This window comes from Morone saxatilis, unplaced genomic scaffold, assembly GCF_004916995.1.
Source record: "Morone saxatilis isolate NCDOM2014 unplaced genomic scaffold, NCSU_SB_2.0 Contig10, whole genome shotgun sequence".
Classification (NCBI taxonomy): domain Eukaryota; kingdom Metazoa; phylum Chordata; class Actinopteri; family Moronidae; genus Morone; species Morone saxatilis.
Genome location: NW_023339652.1, coordinates 7,238,834 through 7,245,065, shown reverse-complemented (window position 1 = coordinate 7,245,065; position 6,232 = coordinate 7,238,834).

The following is a 6,232-nucleotide window of genomic DNA, read 5'->3' as shown; positions in this document are numbered from 1 at the left end:
TGTGTGTGTGTGTGTTTGAGTGCATTGTGTGTCTTTCTGTGGCGTGTGGCGAGGTGTGCATTTACGGCTGTATATGCAGACCTCAGAGTGTGTGTGCAGAGAGTACATGTAATGTATCTGGACCTGTCCTTTTACACACGTGGAGCCAGTTAGCAGTGAATGAGGTGCCAGACAAGCATGCAGCAGCTGCCACACTAGAGACAATAGCTCATGATCCAGACACAGTAGGCTGCAGTCACTGCTGAACACTGACTCTAGGTCAGATCGTATGCACTGCTGTAATTGCTGAGATGATGTTAGTGTCCGGATCATGTGAACTGTGGTAGGTGGTAGGTGTTTGCAGCTTTGTTTTTTTAAATATACCAGTTATTGACAAGCCCAAATGTGGACAAAACATGTCAACTCTTATACCTGGCTTACATGAATGAATGGATTCACATAAAGCATCATGAGGAGAATGTAGACTATATGACTTATCATCAATGTTAGCCAAGCTCGCCATGCCAAACAGAACATTTGTTATTAGTTTTATTTGCAGGCTTTCCATCTAAATCTGTCCTGCTGTCTTGTATCAAAGTTTTGATGGACAGGTGCCTCAAAAAGATAAGATAAGAAAATCTCTTGCACACTCAAAGCTCGCAAATAATTTTATTTGACAGACAACAAATTCTTGTCCTATTATATCAGGCTCTATTCTGGAAAACATTCATTGAGAGACTATTGAGCCTGACAGCTGGAGGCCAGATTTCCTGATGGTGATTACTTCACCTGCAATCTCTAAAAACTTTCCAGTTTATAAGATTTTAGAATTGCATCATCTATTCTCTTTGGTTTTATTTAGAAATGGACATTGCATAATGTTTCCAGAACAGCGACCATGTTTTAAACACATGAAATTTAGACCAATGTCAGCCATCTAGCGTCTGTTAAACCCCACCCCTGAACAGTGATTGTCCAACCACACCTTAGCAACCGTAACTATCCACAGCAGGCCTGTCAAGTTTTTAGATTCCACCATCTGTTGAAGCAGTATGCATGGGGCTCTAATATGACCAATCTGCTCTAATCTAATATGCAAATTTTAGCATGCCTGGCTCTGTTCCTCTTTCTTTTATTGGTATTTTACTGTACAGCCCTTGAGGCATATTTATGTGAGGGTTTATTGAGGGTTTAATGAGTTTTTGGTGAGATAGCTTACAAGTTTTTCCTGTTTTGTTCTATGTAGTAATACATTATCCCTGCAGTACTCTGTAGGATGTAGAATCTGAAATGATGCCTTTCCCATGCAAATAATCTATTCATGTTTTCCAGACTACAATGAATGAAGCAACATTTAATTTAAGGACTTAATGCCAAACATTTATCTTTTGCATGATTTTATTCAAGTGTTGAATGCTGATGGCTTAGAGGCCATTTACCTCACCCCATAAAATTAAATTCTTATTAGAATCAGATATAAGCCAGAGGTCATCTGGCTACCAGTCTCTCCTCAAAACAAGGCTTTATACTATCAGGAACAAATAACTGACTTTGGGAGGATTATGTTTTTCTGTAGAACAACTGCCAGAGTAAAAATTATTTTGTTGAAGTTTTGCTGCCTCTGGGTTTAATAGCTTGGCAGAGAGCTTATGCATGGTTACTTGATCTTGATTATTTGGTCCCAGGAAAGGTGATCTGTCGAGAAGGATCAATTTCCAATTGATGATACAACTTTGGCCTGATATTAAGTCCTAGGCTCCACTTCTGCTTTCAAATGCAATCTGTTACATTGCCTCATGGATCTTCTCTCTCTAGTATAGTTTAACTCTGTTTTTTTAGACCACCTGTATTGAAAACCCTAACAGCAAACATTGAGCTGTCTAAGCTGATCACCCTCCACAACATCAGAACCAGACAAACCCAAACAGCCAAAATCCTGAATTAGAACATTGGTTTACTTAAGCTTAGAAAGTATTTAACCATTACTAAGTCTACATCTTCCACTACCAGCTGTGAGAAATCTGATTATTTAAGTCAACTGGGTCTGTGGAGCGTTTGGGCCGTCGTGAGCGCGCTCGCCTACTCGATAGCTAGCTCGTGTGCAGGATCCAACCTAATTGGATTTATGTGCGGGAATGTTTTCCAAAGCCACACTTGTGAAATACCTCCACATCTGCTGGCCATTAGCAGTGGACATAACACACAACAGAGAGAGCAAAGCCCCCCAACGCCTTGATTCATTGGACTGCAGCTCTGCTTTTATTGCAGCGGAGGAAAAAGGCTCACTGCGGCAAGCGCTGCCTTATCTCTCACTGTCTTTTTCCTCCCCTGTTCTCTGTTTCATTTGTTTTTGCTTCGGTCATTCAATACTTCAATCCACTCACTATGTCTTAGTCTGGCTTCTGATTCTCTTTACTTTATTTTGCAATTTTTCATTCTTGTTTTTTCTCTTTTCTCATATTCTTCCCTTTTCAGTTTCAACTTTCAACTTTTTCCTGAACACATTTCCTCTTTAACTCCATCCAACAGGTCTAATTTCCCATCTGCTTCCCACCCCAACTTTTTAAGCTCCTGTGCCCAGTTGTCCGACAGTCATTTATCTATGTCAATGCAACTTCCATCTCTAAACCTTTTTCCTTGTCACTCCCCAAGGCAAGGACGTCCTCCTGTTTCATCCCTCGATGGGCACAAGGAGAAACTAGCAAGGGGGTCTGACAACCCCCTGACCCCTCATCTGTCATCTGCAAGGGGAAAAGCACCCTCCTAATTGGGGGGGAAAGCGTCGAGGGGTTGGGGGGCTGGTATGGAGGTTGTTATTCTAGTGTCGGGGGGGTCAGAGGTGAGAAGGGGGAGATCACACCGGTGATTAGCCTCCTTCATGTGCAGGAATGGAGGAAAGCAGAGACAGGAGTGTTTGTTGGGCAGCTGGGGTGTAAAGTAATTAGAGGGAAAGGGGTAAAATACTGCAGGATGGTCAGTGCTGTTAATGATAAGGCCCCAGGTCAAGGCACGGACATGTGGAGCCTGATAAGGTGAGTCGAGGTAAAATCCCCAAAAAAGTATGCAGGGGCTGGACTTTTTATTCCCACTAAAAAGAAGATAGGGACACACTTGCAATTTCATGCATTGGTTGTTTGGAATTACTGTTTTTAGTCCTTTGAACTACATTCTGCCAAGTGCTCTTAATGTCGAGAATCAAAGACTTGAAGCTGCCAGCTAGATAAGCACATCAGCTGTGTGTAAAAACAAGTGTATCTTGGCATATCCTGGCATAGGCGCAAGTTAGAAAAAACTCAGTTGAGTCTGCGTTTTCTTAGTGCTGACAGGTTCTGGCCTTGGGACCTGACAGTGTCAAAAACCTCCCAGCTCTCCTTGATGATGAACGCTACCCATCTCTCTGGGTCACCCTCCTCCGCCTCCTCACTTCTTCTGTCCACACCTCTTAACGTGGCTCAGCAGGCCATGAAATAGGTGTGTGTTTATGTGGGCAAGGGAGAAAGCAGAGAAAAGCGAGAGTAAAAAAAGAGACAGAGTATTAGACACAAGAATAGAGCCTTTAAATCCACTATGTGTGGAATCTTTACGTCTTTAACATCCTGAATTATTCTGATGGATTTGCAGTTTTTGTAGACAAATCAGCCATACTCGGACTTACTGTTTGGACAGTACAGTAGGCACACCTTCCATGAGCCCCCACCAACATAATAGAGATTTTTTAAATTTCCAACTATTTTTCAATGTCAGTGAAAGGCAAATTTGCATGTTAGTTTACCGCAACGCCAACAAAGATGACAAAAGCAAGGAAACAAGCCAAACCAAGTAGACAAAACCGGTTTTACAACCTTGTAACAACCATGTATCCTTCTTTAGTTTTTACTGGGAAAATGAAACGATGGGATTAATCATGAATCATGAATGTCTCAGGAACCTTGTGATGACAGAAGACTGCTGGACTTGCCTGTGATCATAAATTAGCTGGAATTCTACTGGGAATTACTTTGATATCTGATAAGAAGTAGTTTGTGATTGGGCTTTCCAAGGACTGGAACCTATTGTTACTGGCAGTTCGGAAATGTATGTCAGTTACTCTGATTACATCATTAAGCTAGAATTTAAATAAAGTTGCTCATCAGTCTTGTATATCACAGCGCTACCAAACTTCCCATGCTCTAATTAACAATACAGCAGAATGACTGACATTTTGGAATCCTTAGCAATAGGCCCAGGGCTTTGAGTGTAAAAATAAATCATGGAAGTTAATACTCCCATTGCTTTGGTCTGTTATGAAAGAGCACTCCCACTTCCAACATCTTCTCCCCCGATGCATAATCAGCTGTCAAACTTAACTTATTTACCTGAGGCTTGTGAAGCACTTGGGACATGGCTAGCTGTAGTTCAAAAGGTATACCAATCTGCAAAAATTTGCTCCAAGACAGATTTTCTGAGCGTCTGGATTTCTTCTTTGCGCTGACACTGATTGACATTGCGGGTGTGATGTGTGTACGGTGCACAGTGCACCTCCATGCCTGCTGCCAAGGCCTAGAGCCGCTGTTTCCAGCCCCCTGTGCACACACACACATACACCTCTACACCTGCTGGTACTTTCCTGCGCACACACACACGCAGACCAAAGAGAGGAAAAGGGACCAAAGAAAAATTAAATGACCTGCACGCGTCTTAATGAGGAAGGGCCCGGCGTCTGGCATTTACCTCAAACCATTTCTTCCCCCTGCTGCTCTCTCTGGAGGGCTTTAAGTCCGCCGCCCGTTAACGGCTGAAGTGTGGATTTCCTGTCAAATAAGGGTTAGGTATAGGGCCAACAAAAGTCCTGTACGTGGTTACCCTCAATATGATCAACTTCAGCTGCCCCACCTAAACACACACAAACACACCACACCACACAAACACACACTACACACTTAGCTATAATGTCCCTATTGGGATTCTAATACTTGTCTGTGCACTCAGTGTTGTCTTATATAGTGCCGTTATTGTACCTTTATCGGTACTTTATAACTCCAATAATCAATGGATATCCGTAATAAATATAGATATTATAACTTGCATGTTGCTCTATCCCGTATATTTAATACAAACCACTATAGTTCTTAATAGGGCTGTATGGGTCGATTTCAAATGTGCCATCGGGATAAGCCATGGAATAGACTCTTGGCACCTGGTTTCCCATACCTCATTCCTCGTGGGGTTTGGTTTGAAAAAGCAGGACAATATCCCTCAGTCCCTGATAGATATTTTTTCAACTTTGTCAGATTTGACTTTCATTAGAACAGCTGACCCGTGTGAGAAAAAATGATGCTGTTCATGAATGTGTGATACAGCATCATCACGTAAAGGGTTGTGCATTCAAGTCTTTTTTTTTCCCAGGGGGGGTTTTGTCCCTTTATTTAGACGTTTAAGCATTGAAAGTGGCAGGTTACAAGTTGTAACACAGACTAAATATGTTCAATATTTCTCCCGAATTCTAAACCTTAAAGGCCACACATATTTGGAATATCAGATCATCAGGCGTATGTGTGAGCACTCGAGGAGGAGTTGTGAGGTGGAAGTATCGGAGCGTGTCTCGCTCTAAGGACACTAATTAGGCTCTTTTTGCATTCCACTTGTGAACAGGAGTGACAGCCAATGTCACGGTTAGGTCGTGAGGGTTGCTGATGTGTAGAACCAAGGTTGGTGTGTATGATTGCGGCTGATCCTTTGAGGATATCAATATCTACTTTGGTGCTGAGAGAGAGTGCTTTCGGGCCATCATTAAAGAAATCCCTAGCTTGCCGTTATTTCTGAAGTGGTGAGCCAAAGGGTGGAAATATAAGGAGAGACAGAAAAGGGATCTTGGGTCACAACAAGTACCTTTTTGAAAATCTGGGGGCTGGGTCTGTGGTTGCGTCATTATAAAATCATTGTATTTTAATAAAGTCATAATAAAGAGTTATACAGTGACTTTAGTCTAATTTAATATAAATAATTTCAATATATATGGGAAATCAGGGTGCCTCGTTCGCTTTTATCCATATTGCATAAAGGCCAGTGCTAAAGAGGCACGGAACAATGTGGTAGTTTGTAGAGGTGTATTGTCAGAGATAAAGGTCCAATATTTGATACAGGCTGCAGAGTCGCTCGGTGTTATTTTATTACTTTTACAACTTAATAAAGTGTAGGATAAGGGCTAATGTGTGCATATTAAATCTGTAGTGTTTGTTTGGATGTTACAATGTTTTTCGTCCCTTGGTATTCT